We start from the raw sequence: 17,889 nt of genomic DNA, 5'->3' as shown, positions 1-17,889 counted from the left end.
TCCTCTGAAGCTGGCTCACTTCAGTCTTCATTACCTCGCAGTAGTGGGGCTCCTACATTTTATACTATGGAATTTCTTGGATCCAATTTACAGCATATGGCAAAGTGTTACTGTGTCGTTGAATATCTGTTTATAACTGACAGCTATATTAGTAATTCTCAAAAGATACATTTTTATCGGAGTCTCACATAGGAAGCAGCTGAAGTAAATAAGATTATTTGAAATGCAGGATATTTGGAGATCTTGATTTTCCTTTGCATAGTGACAGCAAAATTCGAAACATGTCCTAAGACTAGATATGCCATTTAAAGTTTTGAGTTGATGGTCACCACAGTGTTTATAGAGGGTAGTGCAGATGAGGTGTATCTAGGGCCCTGCTCATGCTCTTGATCCCATCTTGTTGGGACCACTGTTTACCGAAATGACAGTGAATGCTGAGCGGACCTGCCTCACTCCAAATTCATCTCCAGAGCAAAAGTTAGGACATCCATTCCAGTGCACTTTTATTTGGAACCTGTGTGATTTCAATAGTGTTCATGTACGAAAACTGAAAGGAGGAAAGGATGACAAGGTTTAGTTATTATTTAAGGACAAACCTAGTGGCACATTTACTTTGTGCCATGTTCACAGTGTAATATTCAGGTAAATGTGAAAGATGGTATCATCTCTACTTGAATTATTAGTTACATCAAAGATCATTTTTGTTCATTTTTGTGTTTTTACTGATTTCAAACGTGTGAGTATTTGCTCTTAGTGGATCTGGTTTTTCAAGTGGATTATTAAAGGTGGTAGCTGAGGACACTTCTTACTGACAATATACTACAATATGAGAAATTGTAGGAAGAGCTTGCTTTTGGATTTGTAATTAGACTGTTACATTTCTATTTACTGCCTCCCATGCAAGAATCACAGTGGCACAAAACAGATAAATCTGTTTGCAATGGAATTTATTGGCCTTGGGCCATTGGATTACTGTCATTTGTCACTTTCATGCTACTTCAGCAGTGTAGATGTTCATTTCCAAAGACTTACATGTGCTTGGATTGCAGTTTGCCTGTTTATTGAAGCGATCTCCCCCAGAGGTCTTTATGTGACCATTTCTGTCACTACAGGCTGGATTAAGAACTAGTATAGGCAACATAAAGGTAGCCCGTGGGGTATGTTCATAATATTTGTTTCCAGGATCAGACATTGTAGAGCCTATCATAAACCTGAATGTGTATCTTCAAAATGTAGACTTTTCATGAGCTGGTGATTTTTCTATTTGGAAGCTCCTCGGTCGTGACCCCATTCCAGCAGAAGACCTTAGAAATCAGAAGCTGTTGGCCAGTAACTCCATTCTGCCCTCTGTCTTGACATACGGTTCTCCTGTTGTCCTCTCCTGGGAATAGAGTAGGTGAGGTGCAGAGAAGATAGAGGTATGGGTTAAGGCTGGGGGAGAGTAATGTAGTGCAGAGAGGATTAGAGCATATTTTCCCAGAGTTTCCTTTTCTGTCTTACTGGAAAATTGTTAGATGGTAGTGTGCATATAGTGTTAACCCAGTGCCTGCCACCAAGTGTCCACTCTCATGCTGACTACTCTTGTGATCCATTGGCCCCTCACTTTTGGTTGTCTGCAGTTTTATTGGTTGTCATTCTTCAGATTCTTAATTTATGTTTTTTTGGATCGGCCTGAGGGACATTACCTAAACCTACCCTGTCTGATTCAAGAGTCTCTTAACTGGTGTGCTACAGGTGAAAGTATGTCCTAGTAGAAAGGCCGGGTAACCCCACTCTTGTACATTTGGTACTTGGTTTTTACATCTAGTTGCCTTTTTCCCCTCCCTCCATCTTTTTTTTTTTTTTTTGGCTTCTTTTCTTTCCTTTTCTTTCTTTTCTTTCTTTCTTTCTTTCTTTCTTTCTTTCTTTCTTTCTTTCTTTCTTTCTTTCTTTCTTTCTTCATTTGTTTTTATTTAAGTTTGATTTGCCAACATATAGTATAACATCAAGTGCCCTCCTCAGTGCCCGTCACGCAGTTTCCTCCCTCTTTCTTTCACCCTTTCTTTCTTATCATCTATGATGGTAGCAGATTTTGTTTCCGCATTTGTCCCTGTTTTTTGAGAAAAAGTTTTTTGGGGTGCTTGGTGCAGTTGGTTAGATGTCTGACTTTTGATTTCAGCTCAGGTCATGATCTCAGGATCATGAGAGCGTGTCCTGCATTTCCTCTTTCCGCGTGGAGTCTGCTGGAAATTCTCTCTCTCCCTCTCCCACTCATGCTGTGTCTCTGTCTCTGTCTTTCAGAATCTTTAAAAAAGAAAAATTTTTCGTCTCTCTGTACTGTGTGCAGACAAATTGCAGATTGGGGTGGGAAGGGTGAAATGCCTTGAATGGTGCACCTTCTGGAGCTGTCCTTTTGAGATGAAACCTGCTGGTTGTGCTAGAATTGGTAGTGACAGCTTTCCAGACCATTTTCTCTATTTAGTTCTCCTCACTATCCACAAAAACAGTTGTTTTGCATTAATCTGAGTACATGTCAAAAATACTGGTTTGTAAAATGTATCAAATAAAGCTAGATATCTTTATAAGTTACATTTGCAAGCCATAGACCTTGTGAAATGAAACTGCTCAAGAGCATTTAAGATGACTGTGTAGAAAATTTTGATTTACCTTTTGGTCTGATGGGTTACAGTCTACATTGTTTACTTGTTCTCACATAAACATGATGACGTCTTTTGCCCTGGATATAAGGAGTGCATTTTAAGTTTTATTATATTCATTTAAGTTTAGTTAGGACCATATAACGTGTGAATTTATTTGGTATTCTAATAACTGTTAGGATTTCTAGTGTGTTTTTTGGGGGGGTTTTCTTATTTGAGACATTTTATAACTGGAGGAGTGAAGCAGCGCTTCTCTTGAGAGACTTTTATGTCATTAAAGTACTCTCCTTGTTCTTTCTGAAAGTCTTTTTTTTTTTTTTTCCTTTTGATAGGACACGTTGAAGCTTTAAAGGAAATAGAAGAGTATTTGACGGTAAAAATTAATTCTAGAGTTTTTTTTGTTTTTTTTTTTTTTTAAGATTTTATTTATTTCAGGGCAGCCCCGGTGGCTTAGCGGTTTAGCGCCGCCTTCAGCCCGGGGTGTGATCCTGGAGACCCAAGATCGAGTCCCACGTCGGGCTCCCTGCATGGAGCCTGCTTCTCCCTTTGCCTGTGTCTCTGCCTCTCTCTCTCTCTCTCTGTCTCCATGTCTCTCATGAATAAATAAATAAAATCTTTAAAAAAAAAGATTTTATTTATTTCAGAGGGAGAGAGCCAGAGCGAGTGTGTGTGGGAGAGCACAAGAGCAGGGGCAGGGAGAAGAAAACTCCCTGCTGAGCAGGGAGCTACATGGGGTTTGATCCCAAGACGGTTCATGACCTGAGCCAAAGGCAGTTGCTTAACTGACTGAGCCACCCGGGCATCCCTATTCTGGAGTTTTTTGAGAATCTTGCCCAGTGTTGTAAAGTATGTCTCTTGATAGTTTAAGTAGTAATTCCTCTTTAGATGGCTGCCAAGATGGGTATACTTATTTGAGACCTGAAATTAGGCTTTCTAAGTAGATCCCATAGTTGGACAAGGAAGAACATAATAATAAAACATTAAATATTGCAATAGACAACATTTGAGAAATGTTGTGCAGTGCATAAGCTTCATGGTTTATAAAGTGCCGTAGCTTGTTTGATCCTTATGGCTACTATGCAGTATGTTATTGTCATCACCATTTTACGAATGAGTGAAGTGACACCCTGGCAGCTTGTGACTTGAAGTCCCATGGCTGTTAAGTGCGTGATCAGGGGCTTGCAGGCCGGATGCTTTGTTTTTTTTCTGCTTTGCCAAACTGCTTTTCTACAAGAGACTGGTAAAGGCGTGGTGCTTCACATGGTGACTTTGCCGTAACACTTCCTCAATGAAAGTTTACGGAATGAGTGAATGCATGAAATAAAAATTGAAATGTTTAAAGATGTTCTTTATTAATTTGAGAGAAAGAGAGAGGATGTATGCACACGAGTCGGGCGAGTGGTAGTGGAAGAAACAGACTTCATGCTTAGCATGGAGCCCAATGCCAGGTTTGATACCAGGACCCTGAAATCATGACCTGAGTTGAAATCAAGAGCTGATGTTCAAAAGACTGAGCCACCCAGACGCGTGCCCCCCCACCCCCCATTGAAACATTTAAAGATCGTAATCTTACTAAGAGTTAAAAATATGTTACTCATTACTAAATTGTGTGTGTGGCATGGCCTTGTTGATTTTTTTTTTTTTTTTAAACACAAACTACAGGGGTGTTTGGATGGTGAAGTCAGGTAAGCATCTGATGGCTTGATTTTGGCTCAGGTCATGATCCCAGGGTCCTGGGTTTGAGCTGCTTGTTGTTCTCTGCACTCAGTATGGAGTCTGCCTCTCCCTGTCACTCTGCCTTAATCTTCATTCATGCACTCTTCCTCTATCTCTCAAATAAATAAATAAAAATAAGCACAAACTATAGGAGGCTCAGTGGTTGAGCATCTGCCTTTAGCTCCGGTTGAGTCCTGCATCAGGCTCTCTGCAGGGAGCCTGCTTCTCTCTCTGCCTCTATTTCTCTCTTGAGTAAATAATCTTTTTTTTTTTTTAGGATTTTATTTATTTATTTATTTATTTATTTATTTTATTTTATTTTATTTTATTTATTTATTTATTTAAGAGACAGAGAGTCACAGGCATAGGCAGAGGGAGACGAAGGCTTCATGTAGGAAGCCCGATGTGGGACTCAGTCCTGTGACTCTGGGATGGTGCCTTGAGTTGAAGACACGCTCAATCACTGAGCCACCCAGGTGTCCCAAATAAAATCTTAAAAAAAAAAAAAAAGACACAAACTACAGATGTGCTCTTTCTAAAACATATGAACAACCCAGAAGTATTGAAAGTAAAAAGTAGAAGTCATATTCTTTATGGCCCTTAATGCTCAGTTTGATACATGTCTTTCATGCTTTTTTCTGCTGTGTGTTTTTGTTGTTGTTGTTCCATTGTATGATCTGTTTTAATCAGCTCGCTCAGGTCACTGAGCTGAACCTTTGGAGCAAATCTTGTTTTAAAATTATTGAAGGCATCTCTTCAAGCATACTGAGATTAATGAAACATATTTTGGAGGTTAAAATATACTGAGAATTGTGGAAGTGCCCTAGAAATTTCTGAGTAATAAAATGCCCACTTAAGAAAAAAAAAGATTATTTACTTGTTTGTTTGTTTGGCAGAGAGCACAAACAGGGGGAACAACAGAGGGAGAGGGAGAAGCAGGCTCCCTGCTGCATAGGGAGTCTGATGTGGGCAGGACTCTGGGATCATGACCTGAGCCAAAGGCAGACGCTTAACCCACTCAGCCACCCAGATGCCCCAAACACTTTAAAAAAAAAAAAAAAGTTAGTTTGAAGAATTCAAACCCTCAGTTACAGCAGCCATGCCATCTAGTTTTTATATAGTAAATTGAGAGGATGAGTGAATAGTGGGGGGATTGGTTAACTTGGGTTTTCCCCTATCTTCTACTAAAATCAGGTTTTCTTCTCTTTCCCTTTGTTTTAATCAAAGCACTACAATGGCAGAAAGTAAAACACTCCCATTGCCCACCTCAGGTCCCTCTCCCCAGAGACAACCACATTCAACCACTTCTGACTAATAAAATGCAGAATCAGGTCTTCCAAGGGTAGCACTCTGTTTCATTTGGAATTAATTTGTAGGCTATCAGACACTTTTATTCAGAACCACATATAAAGGTCTTTGTATCTTTTGTGATTGTTCAAACAAAAATTTTTGGTGCCTGGGCATTAGGAATATAGAGCTGAAGGGAGTTGCTGTGCTTTAGAAAAAGTTCACAGAGTAGTAGAGGGGAGAGAGGCTAATTGGTGAATCCTGATTTAGGGGGGTAGTTCCTGTAACAAGTGTGAAGAACATTGTCAAGAACTTTCATTCATTCAGCAAATAGTTATTTAGTGGCTTCTGTGTACCAGGCACAGAGGACGGGGTGACAAGCAAAAACAGGCATTGTCCCTCCTACCAGGGAGCTTACTGTCTGGCGAGGGAGAGTTGCTGATCAGATAATCACAGTAATGCATGTGTCGTTCCAAGCTGAGAAGCACGTCCCAAAGGAAGGGGACACGGTGTGTTGGCATGGCCTGGGGAAGTCAAGAAAGTATTTCCCTGGAAGTGGTGCCTTAGCAGAGATGGACAGTGTGAGACAGTGCAGACGGCCTGTGCACTGGCCCTGTGACTTCAGTGAGTTCAGAGCACTTAAGAGAACTCCAAGAAAGCCTATATATGCAGAGCTTAGTGCTGGAGAGGAGAGGCACACCTGGGTCTGTCCAGCCTGGTAGGCTTTCTTAGGTGATAATGTCTTTATCTTGAGAAAAACATAGAAGGAGGGAATCATGCAGTATGTAATCACGTTGCAGTGTGTGCTCACTCTTTGACCGCCCTGTGCAGAAGAGATTTGTTAGTAATGGGGTCACAGTGGCCATTGGAAGATCACGTAGGAGGGTTTCTGGATTTTGGTTTAGAGGAGAGTGCAGTGGAGAGAGTGCATGATTCAAGAGATGTTTAGATGTAAGATGGATTGAACAGGAGAATGTAACTGAGTGTCAGGGGAAGCTGGGAAGATGTCTCTTCTTAAAGGGTGACATTTGGGCAGAGAAGCACAAGGACAAAGGCCTATGGGAGAGTGAGCGTGCAGAGGAAGAAGTCTCAAAATCTGAGGCACATTTGGGGACCCAGGAGAGGTTTGTGGCTGGAGTGATGTGTAGGGTGAAGTGGTGGGGCAGGAGTCAGAAGAGGTGAAGGGCCCTGAGAGAGTCCAAGGTGAAGACTGCCTTTAATCTTGTAAGCAGCTGGAGGTCTTTGGGAGCCCACAGTTTTTTTGTAATAAAACCACAGGTTTTAAAAAGTGGTAGTACCAGGTTGTGTTAGCATTGCTTGGTGGAGCTGGTTTCCAGGGGGCTAGTTGAGGTACTTCATGGGCTGTCAAAGGACTATATAACTCTTTTGGCTGTCCTCCAGGTATGGGAATGTATTCTCTGTTCACTTCAGCACCCCAGGCATCTTAAACCCCAAAACTTTGAGGGGAAAAAAAGTAGGGGATTCTTTTGGGGACATCTGAGGTGGATTAATGCAAGGCAAGTAGCTCTTGACTGTCTTTAGTGATAATTGGATAGATTTGTTAGAAAAGGCTATTTGGGGACACTAGTCCCTTTATTTTTTTTGGGGGGGGGGCAGGCACCTATAAGAACAAGTATTTGTTCCTTTGTTAAATCCTAGGAAATAAAATAGAAGAAAGACATGTCACCCATGGTGTCCCACAACCCCGAGGTGACTTCTGAGGTTAATAATTTGAAAAGCTTCTCTTTGGTCCTTTTTATCACAGATGTTAGAAATTTGGAATCATTTTATTTTACAGTATTTTCTTAGGTTGTGACCCTTGATCATAGTTTTGTCATGTGGGAATCATCTTGCACCTTGATGGCCATCAAGACCTCCTGGGTATAGGGCTTCTTGTGGGTAGGCCCCTAGATCTGGGTTTTAGGCAGTTCTCCCTGGATACTGCAGCTACCCTCAGGTTTCAGAGCCACCACATGGCTTTATTTCCAGCTTGTTTCACTTAACCTGTTGAGCACTTTAACCATGATGAGGATTAACTAAATCATATTTTGGATACAAATTTTTAACTTGTCTAGGTTAGATGTGAACATTAACAAAGATACATGTATGTACCCTGCTGTGAGAGGTGCTATTACTTAATTTTAGCACTGAGTGGAATGAGTTGTGGGAAAAGAACCAGCATGAGAAGCCTGAAAATTTTGCCCTTTAGAAGATCTGTCACATTGGGTGTTCAGACTGAGATTTCTGATTAATTCCATTTCAGCAGCATTTGTCCAGCTCTTGCTGTATGCCGGTGCCTGTATTGGGGTTTGTACATTATAAGACACAATTACAAAAAATATCTAAGTACAGATACATTCCCCAGAGCCATAGAGATGCCCTGTGTGTGGCCACTCTACTCTTGTGTTGCAGGTAGGACCTAGTGGTGGACAGTGTGGGAGCGGCCCAGACTTCAGCATGGCTCATTCGAATGTGACATGACCATCTGATGTCCCAGAGAGCTGGGATGAAACTTTTTTTTTCTTTTTTTAAAAACAGATTTTATTTATTTATGTATATAGAGAATGTGCACAAAAGTGGGTGGAGGGGCAGAGAGAGAGGGAGAAACAGACTCCCCGTTGAACAGGGAGCTTGATGCCAGAACCGTGGGATCATGACCTCAGCTGGAGGCAGACGCTTAACTCACTGAGCCACCCAGGCGCCCCTGGGATGAACTTTCTAATTCATCCTGAAGCCTGAATGTAGTCAGAGAAATGAGGTACAGTATTAAATCAATTTGTTTTTTAAAATTCTTGCCCTTTTTTGTTGCTGGTCATAGGTTTGTCAGTTTAGGAAATCCTTGACCCCAGTTTTCACAAACATGTTCAAATAATTATTTATTTATTTATGTATTTAATTTATTTTTTAAAAGGATTTTGTTTATTCATGAGAGACCCAGAGAGAGAGGCAGAGACATAGGCAGAAGGAGAAGCAGGCTCCTTTTTTTTTTTTTTTTTCTCCCTTTAAGGTGTGCACTTTATTAAACTGGCCTCAAGTCAGTGTACTGGTAAGCCCTGGATGCCTCCATGCCTCAGCCCCACTCCCAGGGAGACCAAAAGCCTTCATAAATTGGGGGGACAAAAAACGGGGCCCTGATGGCAGACCATTCAAAATAAAGCAAAAAGAACAACTATTAAGGCGAAAATTAAAAAAAAAAATTGGACTACATCATTTACACAAAAGGAATTCTATCACCCTCCCCTGTGTGGACTCAGGTGAGCACAGGCCATTCCCTGCAGGGAGAAATGGAGTGGCTTTTGGGAAGGCAAAGGACTTCCTGTAACAAAACATCTCAGATATTTGGAATGACTATTAAAAAAAAAAAAAAAAAAAGAACAATGTACAATCAATGTCCTTGCCACATTGTAGAACTTTGGGGATGCTCGCTCCAACCCACTGCTGTCACCTTCACCATTCCAGTTTTGAAATCCTGAGTCAAGTGCCAAAACAAAACAAATAAAAATAAAAATAAATCCAAAAACAAAAATTAAAAAAAAAAAAGCCATGCCAATCTCATCTTGGTTTCTGCGCAAGTTAGGTTTTGTCAAGAAAGGGTGTAACACAACTAAAGTAACTCGTCGTATTCCTGCTTGCTGATCCACGTCTGTTGGAAGGTGGCCAGTGAGCCAGGATGGAGCCCCCAATCCACACAGAGTACTTGTGCTCAGGGGGTGCGATGATCTTGATCTTCGTCGTGCTGGGTGCCAGGGCAGTGATCTGCATCCTGTCAGCGATGCTGGGGTACATGGTGGTCCCACCAGACAGCACTGTGTTGGCATAGAGGTCCTTGTGGATGTCGATGTCACACTTCATGATGGAGTTGAAGGTAGTTTCATGGATGCCACAGGATTCCATGCCCAGGAAGGAAGGCTGGAAGAGAGCCTCTGGGCAGCGGAACCGCTCGTTGCCAATAGTGATGACCTGCCTGTCGGGCAGCTCATAGCTCTTCTCCAGGGAGGAGCTGGAGGCTGCGGTGGCCATCTCCTGCTCAAAGTCCAGGGCCACATAACACAGCTTCTCCTTGATGTCACGCATGATTTCCGCTCGGCAGTGGTGGTGAAGCTGTAGCCACACTCCATGAGGATCTTCATGAGGTAGTCGGTCAGGTCCCGGCCAGCCAGGTCCAGATGCAAGATGGCATGGGGGAGGGCATACCCCTCATAGATGGGCACTGTGTGGGTGACCCCGTCACTGGAGTCCATCATGATGCCAGTGGTGTGGCCAGAGGCATACAGGGACAGCACAGTCTGGATGGCCACGTACATGGCTGGGGTGTTGAAAGTCTTGAACATGATCTGGGCCATCTTCTCACAGTTGCTCTGAGGGTTCACGGGGGCCTCAGTCAGCAGCACCGGATGCTCCTTGGGGGCCATGTGCAGCTCGTTGTAGAAGGTGTGGTGCCAGATCTTCTCCATGTCGTCGTCCCAGTTGGTGATGATGCTGTGCTCGATGGGATACTCAGGGTTAGGATGCCCCTCTTGCTCTGGGCCTCATCGCCCACGTAGGAGTCCTTCTGGCCCATGCCGACCATCATGCCCTAGTGCTAGGGGCGCCCCACAATGGAGGGGAAGACGGCCTGGGTGGGGAGCTCTTTGAGGGAAGCCTGATGTGGGGCTCAGGACCATGCCCCGAGCCAGAGGCAGACGCTCGACCACTGAGCCACCCAGGCGTCCCAATAATTACTTTTTTTAAAAAAAGATTTTATTTATTCACTTATTTTAGAGAGAGACAGACAGACTGGCTGAGGAAGGGACAGAGAGAGCAAGGGAAAGAATCTCAAGCAGACTACACACAGATGTTGGAGCCCAAAGCAGGACTTGATTGCAGGACCCCAAGATCATGACCTGGGCCAAAATCAAGACAGATACTCAACCGACTGAGCCACCCAGACATCCCTGAAGTAATTACTCTTGGTTCGGCCTTCTTATTGAACACTTGGTTTTCCTGTGCAGCAACTGTACATTATGGGTTAAGTGCCAGGAACACAAATTTTAAATTTTAAAATTTAACTTGACTAGTGTTCAGTGAGAAAGAGATAAGATAAAGGTGTTGTTTTGTTTGGATCAAGAAGCATTCTGTATAGCTATGGCTGAAAGCTTAGCTGACTATAACTTGTACTTCATAACAATGACACTGTAGCAATATCCTAGCAGTGACTAGTCTTGGACGCAGAATTACCACAGCTGAGTTCGGAAAGAGTTGGCCTCTTATCCCATAGCACATGTTGAACAAATAGGCTTGCTTTCTAAGGTAGACAGAAAGTAAAATACATTGTCATTTTATCTCTTTGATATTGATTCTTTTGGCTGCAACATAGATCTGAATTAGTTTTGTTAATTAGTCCTTCACTTTCCTATGAAAAAGGAAAGGAATGCCCTGTGTGTAATGTGCGCAGTGAGCTTTGGGGCCCCTGTGAACTTTGATTCTGTAGATGCCCTCCCTGTCTTTCCTCTGAGAGTCAGCTATTGATGGAAGGAAGCCTGTAGCCTTCTGGGCCCTCCATGGGCGCTGTGCCCAGAGAGGGCCCTGCCTGGTGGAGTGAACACCACACCCATGGTTGTCTAACTAGAGCCCTGGTGGGTGTTTTTGAAGTAAGCATAAGGACCCTGGGGGTGACCTGGTGGCCCAGGAAGTCTTTCTTGAGGTCTGGTCTTCTCCAGCACCTCCATTGTCAGCACAGCATCTTGCTTCCACAGTGTGTGCAGTGAATAAGTTACTTGAGGGAGGGACCTGTTGGAGGAAACAATAAAGAAAATACTTGTCATTCAGTTTGTTCAGGACTCGCATATGGGTTTGTTTTGGTGTTTCTCATTCTGGAAATGAAGATTAGGATCACAGCATGCAGAACGCTGAGGGACAGATTCATCCTCTGTAGAAATACCTTGTAGTAATGAGATCTGAATAAGAAAGATAGGCTGCCCATGAAGTATTCAGATTGATTATAATTTCTTCATTAAGAATGAGTGGGTGAGGGGCCCCTGGGTGGCTCAGTCGGTTGAGCATCTGCCTTTGGCTCAGGTGATCCCAGGGTCATGGGATCGAGTGCCTCTGCATTGGGCTTTTTGCTCAGCAGGGAGCCTGACTTTGCCTCTGTTGCTCCCCCTGCTTGTGTGCACACACACACACTCTCTCTGTCAAGTAAATAAAATCTTAAAAAAAGAAAGAAAGAAAGAAAACGAATGAGTTGGTGGAGCACCTGGCTGTCTCATTGGTGGAGCCTCTGACTCAACCTCAGGGCTGTGAATTCAAGCCTCATATTGGGTATAGAGTTTACTTTAAAACAAAACAAAAAAAGAATGCATGGGTGACCTCTAAGCTTCTTTTAAGGTTTTTCATGTTCTCTGTTCTCTTTATCTCTGTTGTATATAGTTTCTTAAATCCAGGTAACTGACCTTTGTGTCAGATAATAAGGTTTCATTTTCTGGGTTGTTTCTCAATAAATGTAATCCTGAGATCAGAGGACAGTTATTGACTCCAATACAGTGCTTTCAGCCTTCCTCTCCCATGCCCTGTTAATAGGCCATGGCAGCCATCACTTGTTGACCTGGTCAGAGCAAATGCCTTTAATTCCCCCAATTCTCAAGAGCTAAAGAGCTGTCAGCCTTCCCAGGTAGAGCCTAATTGTATGTAAGAGATGAGGATAAGTTTGATGAGAACAGGGATTTCTTTGTTTTGTTCACTGATACACCCCTAGGGCCTAGAGCATGATCAGTGCTCAATAAGTATGTATTGATGAAAAAATTGGTGAAAGATGTAGGACAGTCCATTTATTGAGCAAGTTCACAGTTGAACATGGGAGAGACTAATCAACTGTTAAAATCCAGAGTAAATAGTTCTTTTTTTTTTTAAATTTTTATTTATTTATGATAGTCACACACACAGAGAGAGAGAGAGAGAGAGAGAGAGAGAGAGGCAGGCAGAGACATAGGCAGAGGGAGAAGCAGGCTCCATGCACCGGGAGCCCGATGTGAGATTCGATCCCGGGTCTCCAGGATCGCGCCCTGGGCCAAAGGAAGGCGCCAAACTGCTGCGCCACCCAGGGATCCCAGAGTAAATAATTCTGCAGGTTTGTTGGGAAAATGGTAAAGTGATTGAGTTCTAGGGTTTGAGAAATCAGCCAGCCAAAGAGAAGGCCGTTGGTGCAAGAGACCCAGTGTGCACAGCTGTGCAGAAGTGCGCAGAGAGCGCTGTGGCCTGGGCTGTTGATGGGAGGTCTTGTCTGATGAGTCTGGAAAGATAGGTAAGTGCAAAACCCTGAGCTCTTATATGCTCTGCTGGAGCCTTTTCTTCTGAAGAGTTGTGGAAGGCTGTTCCTAAGGACCAAAATCACATTCCCATTTAATTTTAATTTCAATTTTTAAAAAGATTTTATTTATTCATTAGAGAGTGTGTGGGTGCACACGCCCAAGTTGGGGGTAGTGGCAGAGGAAGAGGGAGAAGCAGATTGCTCGCTGAGCAGAGAGCCCGAGGCAGGGCTCTATCCCAGGGCTCCAGGATCTTGATCTGAGGTGAAGGCAGATGCTTCACAACTTAGCCACCCAGGCACCTCTAATGTTTGGATTTTAAAACTGCATACTGATTTGATCAGGGTCAAGTGGGAGTGATCTTACTTTCTGTGAATCCCCTGGTTGCAGCTACTGAACTTGGAACAAGACTTTTATCTCCTTCATTGCTCACTTCATTCGTGTCTTAGGATGCCTTTGATAACACGTAAAAGAAAGGCCAGCCCTGACTGGCTTATACCATACACGAGAGATAAGTAGTGGCTCATGGAACTGGAAATCCCAGAAGGAGGCCAGGCTTTAGGGATGGTCTGCTGAATCAGTGTCTTTGAGGACCTGGTTTCTTCTCACTTGTGTCAGCATTTTCCTAAGGCTGGTTCTCCTCCAAATGACACAATGGTCACAGCAGTTGCAGGCTTCACAGTAGTGTCCAGCCTGCACCATGTCAACCAGAACAAGAGAGTGTGTGTATGTTCCAGAGTTTTTGTGTCTTGGGGTTGGTGCCCTTTCGATCCACCCTTGAACCAAGCACTGGGGGCAGGGGTGGGTGGCATGCCAGGTGGGGCTCCTCTTTAGAGCTGGGAGTGGGTGTGTGTCAGTTTTCTGAGCTGGGTAACCACTCACCAACAGGGGAGGAGGAAAATGAACTTTCAGAGGATGGCTGCAGAGTCCTTTACAGTCCCATCTGGGAGCATCATTCTTTCCCACTCTCTTTTTCCAGGTTTGTCAGTTCCTCCTCTTCCTGGGCTTCTGTGACTTTTTTCTTGGCAAGTCATCCTGTACAGTCTAATGGCATTCTACTGTATTTCAGTCTTCCTTTAATTTTTATTGTACCATAACTGTTTAGGTAAATATCAATATATATTTGCCAGATTCTAAGTATTGTGCTTAAGCACTTAAGTGGTTAGGATCCAGAGCTTGAAAGACACAAGGAGATCACAATTCATTTACAGAGACATAGAGGTGAATGAGCAATTACCATGAGATGTGATGTTGCTTTGACAGAAATAAGGAGTTGGGAATACTTCCCTGAGGAGGTGTTGCCTGTGTTGACCCTTGACAGGCAAGCAGTAGTCACAGCAGTGGGGGAAGAGGAAGCTGCTTGCGTGAAGGCATCAGGCCAGGAGAATAACTGGGGTTTTAGATGCACAACAAGATGAGGCTAGATTGTTTAGGCAAGGATGGCCATTATACCAGGCTAAAGAGTTTAGATTCCATCTCTATATTCTGTACAATTAGAAATTGACCATACATCCTGGTTTTACACCTGTTGTTCCAGAATAATTAATGTGATTTTTAACAAATATTTTATTTATTTATTCACAAGAGATACACAGAGAGAGGTAGAGACATAGGCAGAGGGAGAATCAGGCTCCATCCAGGAAGCCTGATGTGGGACTCAGTCCCAGTACTCTGGGATCACGTCCTGAGCCAAAGGCAGACGCTCAACCGCTGAGCCACCAGGCATCCCAATTAATGTGATTGTTTTACTTGAACTGTGCCTCCAGTTTGGATGATAAATGGTCACCTGACTTAAAGCAGTTGTTCAGAGCCATGTAATAGCAGTGTACAGGATGCAGTACTTCCCTGGGATTACATGAAATATAGCATACTTCTCAAACCTAAATTACAGAAAGAATCAGCTGGGGATCTTTTTGATGGCACATTTAGCTGCAGTAGGTCTGGGGTGGGGTTTGAGAGCTGCATAAGCCCTTGAGTGGTGCCATTGTTGCTGGCCTGGGGATCACCCTTTGAGTAGGAGGGTAGTATAGGACATTAGGAGTGTCAGAGGGTCTCTGAGGTCCTTAGAATCATACGCCAAGATGTGGTTGTGTGCCTTCTTCAGGCTGTGGGCCTAATTTGCTTACATCAGATTCTCAGGGAATCTGCTACCACCATAAAACAGTTAGAAGTCACTGCCTTTTAGAAATAATGTAATGATGAAATGACATCTATATATTAGATGTCTTTAATGAAGTGCCTACCTCGTGAGAGTAATTCAGAATGCATTCTTCCTTCCCTCCCACTTCTCCCCCGGCCAAGTTCTTTGAGGCAGGAAATGTTGCTTAAACATTTAAAGCAACTTTTTGATATTTATTATACTATTAGCGTTCAAGAGACATCTATTTGGTTTGGTGACGAACTCTTTTAGGACCGTTAGCCATTCTGACAGCATTTGAGGGTCCTCTTATGTGTCAAGTATTTTATTAGGTATTTAGAGGTTGCCGTTTACTCTTGCAGATAGCCAGGCTCGGAGGGAGGGTCATCAGGGCTTAGGGTGGATAGTAAAAGAAAACGGCAGGATTGAGGGTGGCTCAGTCAGTAAAGCATCTGCCTTCAGGTCAAGTCATGGTCCTGGGGTCCTGGGATCAAGCCCTACATTGGACTCCCTGCTCTGTGGGGAGTCTGCTTCTCCCTCTCCTTCTGCTACTCCCCCTGCTTGTACACTGTCGTGCTCTCTCTGTCAAATAAATAGATAAAATCTTAAAAAAAAAGAGAGAAACAGCAGGATTGAAAAGATGAATCTATTTTTATAATATTATTGAGATATAATGTATGTTTAAAAAGTTCTCTTGCGTTTGATTCATTGAGATACTGTTCTCTGCGACTCAGTCGTGTGGGATGTCAGTAGGCATCCATCAATTAGAATGCTGCTTTCACTTTATGTAGTTGCCATGTTTTTGCCAAACAGAGCTTTCTGAACATTTGATATTTTGTTGATGGGTCCCAGAAATTTGGGATGGAAACCGTACGTAATTTAAGATAATCTTCAAAGTTTCTCATCTAGGAGGTTGGCAGAACAATGAAGTGTGTTTTTTGGCATAAGCATAGAAGCTGGTTTTGAGAAAATAATGGACCTTTTGAGTTTAAGGTTAAACAAGAATATAAGAGTGAAAGTATTGTGGGGTTAGCAGCCTGAAAAAATGGAGCTGGAATATGATTGAACAATTCACATTGAAGATGTGAATTTGGACTTCAAAACAGTTGAAGCTGAGAGAGCACGAGAGCTTCTTGTGGGGGATATTGATGGGCCACCCCAAAGGAAAGGAGGAAGGGGTTTGAAGCAGAGTCCAGTCTTGCAGGGTGCAGGATCCACTGACAGAAAACGTGTGTGTGAGAGAGCTCTTGATTTTAACAGATTGATGGTTGATCTAGCTGGATGTATAAAAGGATGCTGAATTGGATGGGAGGTTATTTCTGAAAAAGTGTTGGAGGTGAGTGGTGTTGGAGGTGAGTGTTAGATTTCGGTTAGTTTAGAGCAAATGGGAAATGAGCTCAGTTATGAAGAATTGTTTTTGTGGAAAAGACATGTCTAAAAAGTTGCATGGGGGGTGCTCCTGGGTGGGTCAGTTGGTTGAGCATTCATCTCTTAGTTTCAGTTCAGGTCTTGATCTCGGGTTCTTGAGATCAAGCCCCATGTAGGGCACTGCACTTGACAAGGAGTCTGCTTGATTCTTCCCCCTCCCTTACCCTTATCGTGTGTGCACTTCTGTGCGCGCATGTTCTCTCTCTCTCTCAGATAAATAAATAAAAATCTTTAGGAAGTTGCATGAGAGTGGAATTTTTTTACCAAATTATTTCCAGTTGCATGATAGTTTTCTTCTGATTGACATTTAGTTTTGTTACCTTTAAGTTGTCTGTGGTTAGTAAACCTTTATAAGCACTAAAAGTGTCCCCATTTTATTATTTAATTTATTAATTAGCAATAATTGCTCGGATAAACCTCATTGGCTATGATACTGCCACTGCGCAAAGCTTACTTAATTTTTAAAAATGTTTTGTGTGAGAGAGCACGAGCAGGGAGGTGGGCAGAGGGAGAGAGAGAAGCATACTCTCCTGAGCAGGGAGCCTGGTGCAGGCCTCCATCCCAGGACCCTGGGATCATGACCTGAGCAGAAGGGAGACGCTTAACCTACTAAGCCCTCGAGGCTCCCCAAGAGTTCCCACTTTAAAAATATCTGCCCTGAATGTTGTTCATCAAGCAGTAGGTCCTTTTATAAAGTGAATAATAGTCTCAAATGATTTCATAGTTGCTTCTGCCTGGCTTGGGAGCAGAACTGAGTACGAAGCAGTTCTGCTCACCTATCCTCCTGTTTGCTTTTCTCTCCCACCTCTCGATTGCCTGTAGTGGTAGAGCTTTTTCTTAGGTCAAGGGAACACCCCTACACAGTGATTCTGAACCCTAAGTGCTCATCAGAATTACACAGGAAGCATTTAAAATGTTGCCTGAAGCCTTGGGATCCCCTTACCCCCATGAACCCTGAAAATTTTCAGGTATAGCCTGAGGATCCTCGGGTGGTTCTAGGGGTAGCAGGGGCTGAGAGCCACTGCCATAGACCATTAACCTGCCTCACTGACTCTGCTTCCCTGTTAGATGAGCCCCACCAACGGTTGGTTTTCTGCTTCTGTATGGAGAACAGAGTATTGTGAGCTCATTGGGTGAAATACCTCTTTTCCAGGATACTCAAGTTTTAAGCTGCACATATTTACAACAAGAGGGACTTGCTGAAGCCTCAAGTTTAGTTTTCTCTAATAAAAGATCTTTAGGGGCTGCTGGGTGGCTTGTTCAGTTAAGTGTCCAGCTCTTGGTTTTGGCTCAGGTCGTGATTCCAGGGTCATGAGATCAAGCCCCACTTTGGGCACTATGCTCAGTGCAGAGTCTGTGATTTTTTTCTTCCACTCCCACTCATATGTGCTCTGTCTCTCTC

The 17,889-nt window shown here is 43.3% G+C and overlaps 1 protein-coding gene and 2 pseudogenes across 1 annotated transcript in view; 1 reads left to right on the top strand and 2 right to left on the bottom strand.

Annotated features, from left to right (window-relative positions):
• Positions 1-17,889, top strand: part of USP10 (ubiquitin specific peptidase 10) — a 71,926-nt gene that overhangs the window by 2,667 nt on the left and 51,370 nt on the right. The window lies entirely within an intron of this gene.
• On the bottom strand, positions 9,124-10,224 carry LOC112924596 (actin, cytoplasmic 2-like; annotated as a pseudogene).
• On the bottom strand, positions 16,823-16,938 carry LOC140594939 (U4 spliceosomal RNA; annotated as a pseudogene).

The sequence above is a fragment of the Vulpes vulpes genome, chromosome 12, assembly GCF_048418805.1.
Source record: "Vulpes vulpes isolate BD-2025 chromosome 12, VulVul3, whole genome shotgun sequence".
NCBI lineage: Eukaryota > Metazoa > Chordata > Mammalia > Carnivora > Canidae > Vulpes > Vulpes vulpes.
This window is presented reverse-complemented; position numbering and strand designations above follow the sequence as displayed.